The 13,725-nt window shown below is 37.0% G+C and overlaps 2 non-coding genes across 2 annotated transcripts; both read left to right on the forward strand.

The window, feature by feature from the left end:
- Positions 1-2,248: 2,248 nt before the first annotated feature.
- Positions 2,249-2,354, forward strand: LOC121217611 (small nucleolar RNA R71). Its single transcript, XR_005913760.1, has one exon. It is a non-coding gene; the product is annotated as a small nucleolar RNA R71 (small nucleolar RNA).
- A 9,290-nt stretch (positions 2,355-11,644) lies between these two features.
- LOC121216541 (small nucleolar RNA R71) lies at positions 11,645-11,748 on the forward strand. The gene has a single exon (XR_005912726.1). It is a non-coding gene; the product is annotated as a small nucleolar RNA R71 (small nucleolar RNA).
- Positions 11,749-13,725: the final 1,977 nt, after the last annotated feature.

A 13,725-nucleotide genomic window follows, 5' to 3' on the forward strand; every position in this document is an offset into this window, starting at 1 on the left:
CGGGCGTGTCTAATGCCAGTGTTGTTTTGGTAGTTTCACCCACGGCCATGTCGCATGGTCGTGGTGACTTATTGCTTCCCGTGTTGGGAAAATTTTACCCTATTTTCACAAGGCCTAAGGCACACCCATGTGCCTGGCTGTATGGGTTTTAGGAAGCCTGTGTTTCGTGATTCGATTAGTATATTAGATGTTAAAAACTAAAATTTAAAGAAATTAATACTGTTAGTGCTCGAGTTGCCTCCCGAGAAGTGCTTATTTATATTCTAAGCTAGACTTACTTCTCTGGTATGTGATCATGGTGAATCGAGGAGTTTACACTCCTCATCCTTGCTATCAATTTTATCAACATAAGGTTTATGACGAGTACCATTTACCTTGAACGTGCCAAATTTGGAGTGATTTACCTCGTATGGAAAAATACTAATTACCGTAAGAGGGGTATCTTTATTTGGTTCAGAACTGGCGATTCAAGGATCTACTGCATCTAGTAGTATTTTGTCTCCAACTTTAAGTTGATTTTTGGAGGAATTAAGCTCCTCATGGCGTGGTTTTGGTTTATCGTGTTCTCTCAGTTTATGTGTCCGCCATTCATCTAGCTCCTCGATTTGTAACATTCGTTCTTCATGGATGGGTTCTTTGTTCTTGCTTGGCTTATGTATGTTCTTTGAACTTGTTTTCTGCAAAGAAGGTTGCACTATATCGTTAGTTTTAGCCAAATGATTTATACAGTCACCTTCGATTTTTGATGTGTTACTCAAATTACGGGGTTGAAGGGTGATTGTTTCGTCTCTCACACGAAGTGTGAGTTCACCTATGCCAACGTCAATAATTGTTCTAGAGGTTGATAAAAAAGGGTCTTCCTAAAATTAAAGGGACGTTGCTATCCTCCTATATGTCTAGAACAACGAAATTAACTGGGAATATAAATTTGTCGATTTTAACGAGTACATCTTCAATAATACCCCTAGGAAATCTGATAGTTTTATCTGCTAATTGAATGCACATCCTAGTTTGTTTGGGTTTCCCTAAACCTAGTTACTTAAACAATTTGTAAGGCATAACATTGATACTAGCCCCTAAATCAACCAATGCATTATTAACATCTAAACTACCAATTAAACAAGGAATTGTAAAACTCCCTGGATCTTTTAGTTTGTTGGGCAGCTTCTTCTATAGAATGGCTGAGCAAACCACGTTCAGCTCCACATGCGATACTTCATCTAACTTCTATTTATTTGCTAGAAGCTCCTTTAAAAACGTGACTGCGTTTGGCATCTACGAAAGGGCTTCAATAAACGGTAAGTTAATATGTAGTTTCTTTAGAAGTTTAAGGAATTTACCAAATTGTTCGTCTGAGCGGTCTTTCCTTGTCGCATTGAGGCATGGCACGCGAGGTTTATATTTTGTAATCACTGGCTTTGGCTCATTGTGGCCTACCTCATCTTTACTTATGCTTACTACCATTTCTAGCCTTGGTTCTGTAACTAGCCCTTCCTCATCTTGAATGGCAATCGCGTTGAGTTGCTCCCTTGGGTTAGATTCAATGTTGCTTGGTAGGCTACCTTGTGGTCATTCAAAAATTAACTTGGCGAGCTGTCCAATCTGAGTTTCAAGCCCCTGGATTGATGCTTGTTGATTTTTGAATGCTGTCTCGGTATTCTAAAAATGAGTTTCTGACACTGAGATGAATTTTGTTAGCATCTCCTCAAGGTTCAGTTTTTTCTCTTATTGGTAAGGTGGTTGTTGAAAACCTGGAAGATGTTGTGGCCTTTGATTTCCTTGACCGCCTCACGAGAAATTTGGGTGGTTCCTCCAACCTGTATTGTAAGTATTGTTATAATGATTGTTTTGAGATCGAGGATTGTTACCCATGTAATTGAACTGTTCGTTCTCCATGTTGTGGCCATAAGGTGGGTATTCTGAACTACTTGATCTACCTCCACTTGCTTCGCATTGCATTACTGGGTGAACCTATGAAGAACTAAGGAAACCATCAATTTTCTTATTCAAGAGTTCTACTTGATTAGAGAGCATGGTGACCATATCGACGTTATAAACACCTGCTATTTTCATTGGCTTTGTCCTCATGACTTGCCACTGATATTTATTCAGTGACATCTCCTCCATAAATTCATAGGCATCTTCAGGTGTCTTATTATTGATGGTTTCGCCAGCAGCTGCGTCAACCATTTGTCGAGTCGAAGGATTCAGGCTATTATGAAAGGTTTGAACCTGTAGCCAGAGTGGTAACCCATGGTGAGGGCATCTCCTCAAGAGGTCATTGTATCTCTCCTATGCATCATAGAGTGTTTCTAAATCCATCTGCACAGAGGAAGAGATATCATTACGTTATTTAGCCAATTTAGCGGGTGAAAAATATTTTATAAAAAACTTTTCGGTCATTTGTTCCCAAGTAGTGATTGACCCCCGTGGCAATGAGTTCCACCACTATGTAGCTTTGTTTCTCAATGAAAAAGGGAATAACCAAAGGCGAATGGCGTCATCAAAAATGCCATTAATTTTAAATGTATCACATAGTTCCAAAAAGTTTGTCAAGTATTTGAATTGTGTTAGGTTTCAGTTCAAAAGAATTTGCGGCTACAGCAGGTCTAACTATGCTCGATTCAGTTCCTGTTAAAGAAGGTTTAGCATAATCTTACATAGTACGTAGAGCAGGATTCTGATTAACAGCAATCGTAGGAGGTAGCGGATTTTCTTGGTTTTCAGCCATCTCCTCGATTACGGTTGAAGTTTCATCCTCATGTTCTTCTTCTGTGTATCGTAAGCTTCGCCTTATTTCTCTTCGATTTCTACGAATTGTGCGATCAATCTCACTGTCAAAAAGTAGTGGTCCTGACGGGTTTCTTCTGGTCATAAACTAGAAAAACCTGTCAGAAGGAAATAAGAGAAAAATTAGAAAAGAAAAGAAAATACAAACTTAAATTGCGAATAAAGTAAATGGCTAAAGTAATAAAAATCGAGTTTTCCTAATATCCTAGTTCCCCGGCAACGGAGCCAAAAACTTGATACATGATATTTGTAACAGATTTTAAAGATTTATAAATGAAACATTCTTGAGACTAACTTATTATCACGATTAAGGCAAATGTACCTATCGAATAGTAGTATAGTTCAACAAGACCAGATTGTCGAACCCAAAGGAACTACGAGTACTAGTATTTACTTCCTTTTTACTATCCAGCCTAAAATTTAAGAGGTTTGGTTGTCTAAACTAATTACTAACTAAGAATACACAGAAAGAAAACTTGGGAAAAATACTTTTGGGAAAATTCGATTGATTGAGACAATACCTAAGGAAAAATCCACCTAGACTTCACTTGTTATTTGACTCTGAATGAGACGATTTATTCATTTAACTTGATCCGTAGAAATCCCTAAGTTATATAATTATATCTCTCGAGACTAATAACGTCTAAACCTAGGTTGAATAATTGAAATCTCTTTCTAATTAACACCCTAGAATTGCATTAACTCAATCTATGGATTCCTTTATTTAACACCCTAGAATTACATTAACTCAATCTATGGATTCCCTTATTAGGTTTCACCCTAATTCGGCAAAATCTTGTCACCCTATCTCTATGATCGCGATTTTCGTGACAGGCAAGTTTTATATATTTATAATTAATTGTTCTTAAAACTAACTATTATCACGATGTAGGCAAGTGTACCTATCAACAGTAGTATAGTTTTAGCAATATCGGATTGTCGAACCTAAAGGAACTAAAAGTACTAGTAATGATTGTCTTTTTATTATCTAGCCTAAGAATAAGGGGTTTTTTTGTAACTAACTAATTATCTAAACTAAGAATTCACAGAAAATAGAATTGGGGAATTACTTTTGGAAAAACGATTGAATTAAGACAATACCTAAGGAAGAATCCACCTAGACTTCACTTGTTATTCTGACTCCGAATCGGACGATTTATTCATTTAACTTGTTCCGTAGAGATCCCTAAGTTATGTTATTATCCCTATTCAAGACTAATAACGTCTAATCCCTAGATTGAATAATTGAGACTTTTCTTTAATTAACACCCTAGGGTTGCATTAACTCGATCTATGGATCCCCTTATTAGGTTTCACCCTAATCCGGCAAAATCTTGTCACCCTATCTCTCGACGCACAATCAACTCTGCTTAATTATGAAAAATGTACTCTTAGACAGGGTCTATTCCTCCTCTGAATAAGAGCTTATCTTGAATCAGTATCCTGGGATATCAAAATAAGAATTAAGAACACATAATTAAGAACAAGTTAAATATTTATCATACAATTCAACAAATAATAACAAGATTCATCTTAGGTTTCATTCCCCTTAGGTATTTAAGGGATTTAGTTCATAACTAAAAAGGAAAACATCTCAGAAGAATAATGAATACAAAACATAAAGAAAACCCAAAACTTCTGAAGGGAAATTGAGGGGAGATCTTCAGTCTTGATGGTGAATTCGGGTTCTGAGATGGATCAATCGGCTTCCCTTGAGTAGTTCCTTGCCTTATTTTCTCTGTGTCCCCTTTCCTCTTCATTTAGGGTGTATTTATAGGCTTTAGAATGCCTAAAAGTCCTCAAAATTAGCCTTTTCTGAATTGGACTCAACTTGGGCTCTGCAGGGATACACCCGTGTGACACGCCCTGTACTTCAAGCCGTGCTCGAACCTGTTAGAATGGCACGGGTGTGTGTCCTACCCGTGTGAGTCATGCTTCGATTCTGTCAAATTGACACGGCCGTGTGGTCTACCCATGTGAGGAAGTCCAGGCCGTGTTGATTTTGTACGTTGGCCTATTTTCTTTGTTTTTAGCCCATTTCTCATTCCTTTCGCTCTCCTATGCTCACCTAAGTATAAAACATGAAATTAAAGCATTAGGAGCATCGAATTCACCAATTCTAAGGAAAAATCATCCATAAAATGTGCTAAGCATGGGGTAAAAATATGTATAAATTACGGTTTATCAAATACCCCCACACTTAAGCATTTGCTTGTGCTCAAGCAAAATTCTCAACTCATAATCAAAATAAATTCTTCTCAACTTATAATTCCTATTGATAATATCTCAAAATAATCCAGAGGTAATCATACATTGAAAATTCAACTAAAAGAACATCAAAGTTTCAAACTTTCTGAGTTGAGCATTTTATCTTGAAAACATAGGTGTCTCCCCTTATCTAAGTAATTACCTTTGATTCAGAATATCACAGAGTTTCATATCCTCACTAAAGATTCACTCAAATCACTCGAGGTGTTTAAGGACAATAAATGAAGCACTCCATAGTCAATAATGAAAATTATTACCATAGGCTTGCATGAAAATCAAATCTCCACCACTATAAATTAAGATGATACATTAATCAAAAGGTCTTTAAAGGGTTGTAATGAGGCTTGGTTAGGGGGTGTGGTCTCTAGCTGAAAGAAAAGGCTAGAATCGAGATTGAATTGAAAAATTGCCTAACTAGAAAAATAGCTAGTCATTAATTGCGTACAACAGAGCTTTTCTCAGAATATGGAATTTAACTTTTTTAGCTCAGAAGACTACTACTACTAATATGTATGCATGTTTTTTTTTAAGAACAAGTCAACTTACAAAATAGAATAAAACATTGTTAAGCAACTATTTCAATTCAAATCTCGACAAAAATGGGGATCAAATTAATTTAGGGGATTTCAACAATAATGGGTTAAGGGTCAATATTAAGGGTAATACAAAAAATGGCTTGTTAGCTCAACGAGATTTACTATGGGTTAATCGTGGAGGTAGGCTTTTCATGGCATGAGTGGGTTAATCCTAAGTGCCTCTCTCATTTTAACATATCAAATCAAATAGTGTGGTCTTGACATGTATAATCAAGCAAGTTTTAGAATAACAGTTCAATACTGATGCACTCAAAGCAATAATAAAAGTAAGCATGAATGAATTAATAGATGCTCAAAAGGCTCAAAAATCTCACAAGAATTATGGCTTTTTGATGTTTAAAACTTGTGAATTCCAACTCAAAGTAATACCTAAACTTTGGGGAAACAACCTAAAATTTTAAATTCCTAAAAATCAACTTATCATGCTTGATTCTCTAATATCTTAAAGTTTAAACAATCAATGCATAAATGTCTATGTTTTAATTCAAGATATATTAAAAAATCATAAATCAATCAAAATTTATCCTAAATATGATATAAGAGCTTCTCAAGAGAACAAGGCAGTCATTTAGGGATTTTTCTGATAATGAAATGAATACCCCCCACACTTAAGATGTACATTGTCCTCAATGTACAAAGATAGATATTTTGAAAAAAGTAAGTGTAAGTTCATAAGATAGGGAGAAAAGTGAAATTTCCTGAGTTAAAAATGGATGAAATTCCTGGATTAGCAAGAGCGAGTTATTGGAAATAAAGCTGGAGGACAAACATGATTCTGAAGGACAAAAGGAGAATTGGGGGATTAATTTGATAGTAATCATAAAGATAAGCTGTGTTTAAAAACAAAAAGAATCTTCAAAAATTAATAAAAGAAAAATAAGATAATATAGATAATCTAATTTTTCAAGTGGCACGGTCGATTCACATGCCCGTGTAGATCGTGTCCCGCCCGTGTTTGTCACGAAGTGAGATGTCGTCACACGGCCTTCAGGCACACCCGTGTGTCTAGGCCGTGTGGCTACATGATCATGTTACATGACCATGTGTGATGTGGTTCACTTTTCCCACAGTCGTGCAGCTCTGCGCACGCCCGTGTTATTTTGACAGTGTTGTCCACGGGTGCTAGACACAGGCATGTTGCACGCCCGTGTTCATTTGGCAGATTTGACCACAACTAGGTCACACGCCCGTGGCCACTTATCGCATCCCATGTTGGGAAAGATAACTTTTACCCTATTTTTGCACGGTCGTGTTTCCGTCTGTGGTTGTCACACGGCCTGAACCACGGTCGTGTGATCGGCCTGTGGAGTTGGGAACCTATGCTCGAAGACTCTGTTAATGATCTAGATGTTTAAATTTTGAAATTTAAATAATTTAAAAGCATTAGTACTCGAGTTGCCTCTCGAGAAGCGCTTGTTTATAGTCTAAGCTCGACTGTTACCTTGTTGGTTTATTCAGGGCGGTTTGTGGAGTCGTAGCTCCTCTCCATCGTCTTTAAAATTCTCACCATTATAGAGTTTGAGATGATGTTCATTTACTTTGAAAGTACCGTGTGATGGGTGACTTTCCTTTATTGTGCCATATGGAAGAACAGATTGAATTATGAAAGGTCCTGATCATCGTGATTTAAGTTTCCCAAGAAACAATTTGAGTCTTGATTTGTATAGTAGGACAAGATCTCTAACTTCAAATTGTTTTTGTTGTTTTAAACAAGTGTCATGGCACCGCTTTGTTGCTTCCTTGTATAGGCGTGAGTTTTCGTATGCATTGGCTCACCACTCATCAAGTTTGTTCAACTGCATCAACCTATTTTTTCCTGCAAGTTCGGGATCAAGGTTTAGAAATTTAACAGCCCAAAAAGCTTTATGCTCTAGTTTGAATGGTAGATGACAACTTTTTCCATAAACAAGTCTGTAAGGTGATGTCCCTATGGGGGTCTTAAAAGTAGTTCTGTAAGCCCATAAGGCATCATCTACTTTCATTTCCCAATCTTTCCTATTTGATTCTACTTTTTTTCAAGGATCTGTTTGATTTCTCGGTTTGCCACATCAACTTGTCCATTAGTTTGAGGATGGTATGGGGTGTCTGTTCTATGATGAACTCCGTATTTCTTAAGAGTTTTTTCAAATTGGGTATTGCAAAAATGAGTGCCCCTGTTACTGATAATTGCTTTAGGTGTTCCGAATCTCGAGAAGAGTTTCTTAAGGAAACGGACTACCACTCTAGCATCATTAGTAGGTAGAGCTTGGGCTTCCACCCATTTGGACATATAATCAACTGCTACTAAGATGTATTTATTCGCAAATGAACTGGGGAATGGGCCTATGAAATCGATACCCCAAACGTCAAATATTTCACATGAAAGCATATAGTTTTGAGGTATTTCATCATGTTTAGATATGTTACATGTCCGTTGGCATTTGTCACATGAAGTAACGTACCTGTTAGCGTCTTTGAATAACGAGGGCCAATAAAAACTTGATTCAAGTATTTTATGTGTGGTCTTAGTTCCACTATAGTGTCCTCCAGTTGGCCCTGAGCGGCAATGTTCTAATATTTTTATGTTGTTGATCTTGCAACGCATCTTCTAATGACTTGATCTGCACATCTGCGAAAAAAAGGGGTCGTCCCAAAAGTAGTTTTTCACATCATTAAAGAATGGCTTCTTTTGTTGGTGTGTTAACCCTTTTAGGATAATGTTAGAGGCTAAAAAATTCACGATGTCTGCAAACCAAGGTACCTCGGAGTCAGATATAGCGAAAAATTATTCTTCAGGAAACGAATCATTTATTTCAACTTCATCTAGTTCTTTAGTGTTGGAGTTCTCAAGCCTGGACAGATGATCAGCCGCGAGATTTTCAGCTCCCTTCTTATCCTGAATTTCCAAGTCAAATTCCTACAATAGGAGAATCCATCGAATGAGACGAGGTTTTGCATCAGTTTTAGTTAAAAGGTAACGAAGGGCGGAATGGTCAATGTAAACAACAACTTTAGATAATATGAGATATGATAGAAATTTATCAAATGCAAAAACCACAGCCAGCAATTCTTTTTCCGTAGTAGTATAATTCTCTTGTGTAGCTGTCAAAGTTTTGCTAGCATAATAGATAGGTTGAAAATGCTTGTCTCTTCGTTGTCCCAATACTGCACCTACTGCAAAATCACTTGCATCACACATTAATTCAAATGGTAAGTTCCAATCAGGTGCAATTATGATTGGAGCATTAATTAATTTATCCTTTAAAGTATTAAACGCTTCTAGCAATTTAGTCAAAGGCTTAGCTATTTTAGAAAAATCCTTAATAAATCTTCTACAAAAACCAGCATGTCCTAAAAAGCTTCTAATAGCCTTAACCGAACTAGGAGGGGGTAATTTTTCGATTGTTTCTATTTTAGATTTGTCCATTTTAATCCCTTTACTAGAAATTTTATGCCCTAATACAATACCTTCTTGAACCATGAAGTCACATTTCTCCCAGTTAAGCACAAGGTTCGTTTCCTCACATCTTATTAAAACTCGTTTTAAATTTTTAAGGTAGAGATGGAAAGAGTTACTGAATACCGAGAAATCATCCATAAATACTTCTATGATATCTTTCACGAGTTCGTCAAAGATGACCATCATACAACGCTAAAAAGTGGCAGGAGCATTACATAATCCAAAAGGCATTCTACGATAAGAGAACATACCATATGGGCATGTGAATGTCGTCTTTTCTTGATCTTTAGGAGCTATTGGGATTTAGAAGTAGCCAAAGAGTCCGTCTAAAAAACAATAGTACATGTGCCCAGATAATCTTTCCAACATTTGGTCAATGAATGGCAAAGGGAAGTGATCTTTTCTTTTGGCATCATTCAGTTTCCTGTAGTCAATGCAAACTCTCCATCCTGTGACTGTCCTTGTTGGGATTAATTCATTCTTCTCATTGGTCATAACCGTCATGCCTCCTTTCTTAGGAACAACCTATACTGGACTTACCCAAGAACTGTCAGAAATAGGATAAATAATTTTAACATCTAGAAGTTTAATTACCTCGGCTTTAAAGACTTCCTTCATATTGGGGTTCAGTCATCTTTGAGCTTGTACATACGGTTTGTATTCATCTTCCATCAAAATTTTATGGGTGCAAAAAGAAGGGCTGATTCCTTTAATACTTGGATTAATTCCTCTTTCTCCTTGGGTAGAAGCAATAATAACTGGTAATGTAGAATTATTTCCAAGGAATGCGTATTTCAAGTGGTTTGGTAATTGTTTAAGTTCCAGGTTGGGAGGCTCTTCAATAGAGGGTTTTTGCTTAAGTTCATCGTTTATCTTAATGCCCTCATATTCTACTTGTCTTGAAAAATGCTCATTAGGTTCATCATCTATCTCCTCTTCTTGAGCTAGATACAGTTCTGTCGTGTCCTCTATATAATTTCCTAAAAAGAGTCTTGAGTAGTATGATCAATAGAGTCCATAAAATAACATGAATCATCCTGTTCCCTAGAAAACCTCATAGCATCATAAATTTTAAAGATAATCTCCTCATCACCTACTTTAAGTACCAATTTACCGTCACCCACATCGATTACAGCCCTGGCAGTGGCTAAAAATGGGCGTCCTAAAATTAAGGGCACTTCCACATCTTCGTCTATGTCAAGCACAACAAAGTCAACAGGAAATATGAATTTATCTATTTTCACAAGTACATCTTTTATAATACCCCTAGGATATTTAACAGATCTATCGGCTAATTGAATACTTATCCCAGTGGGTTTAGGTTCCCCAAGACCAAGTTGTTTGAACATTTTATATGGTATCAAATTAATACTAGCGCCTAAATCAGCTAGTGCTTTCTCAACATTCAGACTACCAATTAAGCAATGGATAGTAAAACTTCCTGGATCTTTCAGTTTGGTTGGCAGTTTGTTTTGGAGTATGGTTGAGCACTCCTCGTTGAGTTTTACTGTAGATAAGTCCTCGAACTTTCTTTTATTTGTTAGAAGCTCCTTCAAAATTTTGCGTATGTAGGCATCTGCGAGATAGCCTCAACAAAAGGTAAGTTGATATGTAATTGCTTAAAAAGTTCAAGAAACTTACCAAATTGTGCATCAATGCGGTCTTTTTTCAATTTTTCCAGGTATAGAACTGGTGGTTTATATTCCTTCAGCACTGGTTTGTCACTATTTTCAGGTCTTTCTTCCCCCCTTTCGCTTATCACGGCTTCTTGTGGTAGCGTCTTTTCAGATTCCGCTAACACTTTCCCACTCCTTAGTGTAACTGCTTTTACATGCTATTTTGATTTGGTGTTACTAGGTAAACTTCCTAGTGGTCTTTCTGAAATTAGTTTGGACAGCTGGCCTATTTGAGTTTCGAGCCCTTGGATCGACGCTTGTTGATTTTTAAGTGCTATCTCGGTGTTCTGGAAATGGGTTTCTAACACCGAGATAATTTAGACAGCATCTCTTCAAGGTTCGGTTTCTTTTCCTATTGATAGGGTGGTTGTTGAAAACCCGAAGGATGTTGTGGCATTTGATTTCCTTGACCGCCTCACGAGAAATTGGGATGGTTCCTCCAACCTGCATTATAAGTGTTACTATATGGGCTATTTTGGGATCTAGAGTTATTGTTACCTATATATTAGACTTGTTCCTCCTCGATGCTAGGGTTGAAGGGTTGATACTCTGTGCATGCTCCTCCTCCATTCGTCTCACACCTCATTACTGGATGTACCTGAGTAGAACCAAGTAAACTGTCAATCTTTTTATTTAGAAGTTCTACTTGGTTTGACAACATAGTAAACAAATCGATGTTATAAACGCCTACTATTTTAGTTGGCTTAGTCCTCATGACTTGCCACTGATAGTTATTCAGTGACATCTCTTCAATAAATTCATAAGCCTCTTCGGGTGTTTTGTTGGTGATGGTTCCCCCGGCTGCTGCATCAATCATTTTCCTTGTCGAGGGGTTCACACCATTGTAGAATGTTTGAACTTGCAACCATAGAGGTAATCCATGGTGAGGACACCTTCGCAGTAGGTCCTTGTCTCTCCCATGCATCGTAAAGAGTTTCTAAGTCCATCTGTACAAACGAAGAGATATCATTACGTAATTTGGTTGTTTTTGCCGGCGGGAAATATTTTAATAGAAATTTTTTGGTCATTTGTTCCCAAGTAGTAATTGACCCTCGTGGTAATGAGTTCAACCACTGTTTAGCTTTGTTCCACAATGAAAAAAGGAATAACTGAAGACGAATGGCATCGTCAGAAACGCCATTAATTTTAAATGTATCGTAGAATTCCAGGAAATTTGCCAAATGAGTGTTTGGATCCTCATCCTGTAAACCATCAAACTGAATAAATTGCTGTATCATTTGAATTGGGTTAGGTTTCAGTTCAAAATTATTTGCAGCAATAACAGGTCTAACTATACTTGACTTAGTTCCTGTTAAAGTAGGTTTAGCATAATCATACATAGAACGCAGAGCAGGATTCTGATTAACAGCAATCACAGGAGGTAGCGGATTTTCTTGGTTTTCAGCCATCTCCTCGGTTGTGGTTGAAGTATCGTCCTCTTGCTCGTTCTCTGTGTATCTTAAGCTTCACCTTATTTCTCTTTGGTTTCTGCAAACTATGCGATTGATTTCTTCATCAAAAAATAGTGGTCTTGACAGGTTTCTTCTGGTCATAAACTATAAAAACCTGCCAAGATAAAGAAAAAGTAAATTAATAAATAATTATAAAAATAAAATAGAATTAACTTGCAAGAAAAATAAATGGCTAAAGTAATAAAAATTGAGTGTTCCTAATATCTTAGTTCCCCGGCAACGACGCCAAAAACTTGATCGCGATTTTCGTGACAGGTAAGTTTTATATATTTATAATTAATCATTCTTGAAACTAACTATTATCATGATGTAGGCAAGTGTACCTGTCGAACAGTAGTATAGTTTTAGCAAGACCGGATTGTCGAACCCAAAGGAATTAAAAGTACTAGTAATGACTGTCTTTTTATTATCTAGCCTAAGAATAAGGGGGTTTTGTTTTAACTAACTAATTATCTAAACTAAGAATTCATAGAAAATAGAATTGGGGAATTACTTTTGGAAAAACGATTGAATTAAGACAATACCTAAGGAAGAATCCACCTAGACTTCACTTGTCATTTTGACTCCGAATCGGACGATTTATTCATTTAACTTATTCCGTAGAGATCCCTAAGTTATGTTATTATCCCTATTCAAGACTAATAACATCTAATCCCTAGATTGAATAATTGAGACTTTTCTCTAATTAACACCCTAGGGTTGCATTAACTCGATCTATGGATCCCCTTATTAGATTTCACCCTAATCCGGCAAAATCTTGTCACCCTATCTCTAAGCGCGCAATCAACTCTGCTTAATTATGAAAAATGTACTCTTAGGCAGGGTCTATTCCTCCTCTGAATAAGAGCTTATCTTGAATCAGTATCTTGAGATATCAAAACAAGAATTAAGAACACATAATTAAGAACAAGTTAAATATTTATCATACAATTCAGAAAATAACAACAAGATTCGTCTTAGGTTTCATTCCCCTTAAGTATTTAAGGGATTTAGTTCATAGCTAAAAAGGAAAACATATCAGAAGAATGATGAATACAAAACATAAAGAAAACCCAAAACTCCTAAAGGGAAATTGAGGGGAGATCTTCAATCTTAATGGTGAATTCGGCTTCTGAGATGGATCAATCGGCTTCTCTTGAGCAGTTCCCTGCCTCCTTTTCTCTGTTTCCTCTTTCTCTTCCTTTAGGGTGTATTTAAGGCTTTAGAATGCCTAAAAGTCCTCAAAATTAGCCTTTTTCGAATTGGACTTGGGCTCAGCAGGGACACGCCCGTGTACGACTACTTCAGGCTGTGCTCGAACTTGTTAGAACGGCACGGGCGTGTGTTTTACTCGTTTGAGTCGTGCTTCGATTCTGCCAAATTGACACAGTCGTGTGGTCTCCCGTGTAAGGAAGTCCAGGCCGTGTTGATTTTGAACATTGGCTCATTTTCTCCGTTTTTGGCCCGTTTCTCGTTCCTTTCGCTCTCCTATGCTCACCTAAGTA

The sequence above is a fragment of the Gossypium hirsutum genome, chromosome A02, assembly GCF_007990345.1.
Source record: "Gossypium hirsutum isolate 1008001.06 chromosome A02, Gossypium_hirsutum_v2.1, whole genome shotgun sequence".
NCBI classification, from domain to species: domain Eukaryota; kingdom Viridiplantae; phylum Streptophyta; class Magnoliopsida; order Malvales; family Malvaceae; genus Gossypium; species Gossypium hirsutum.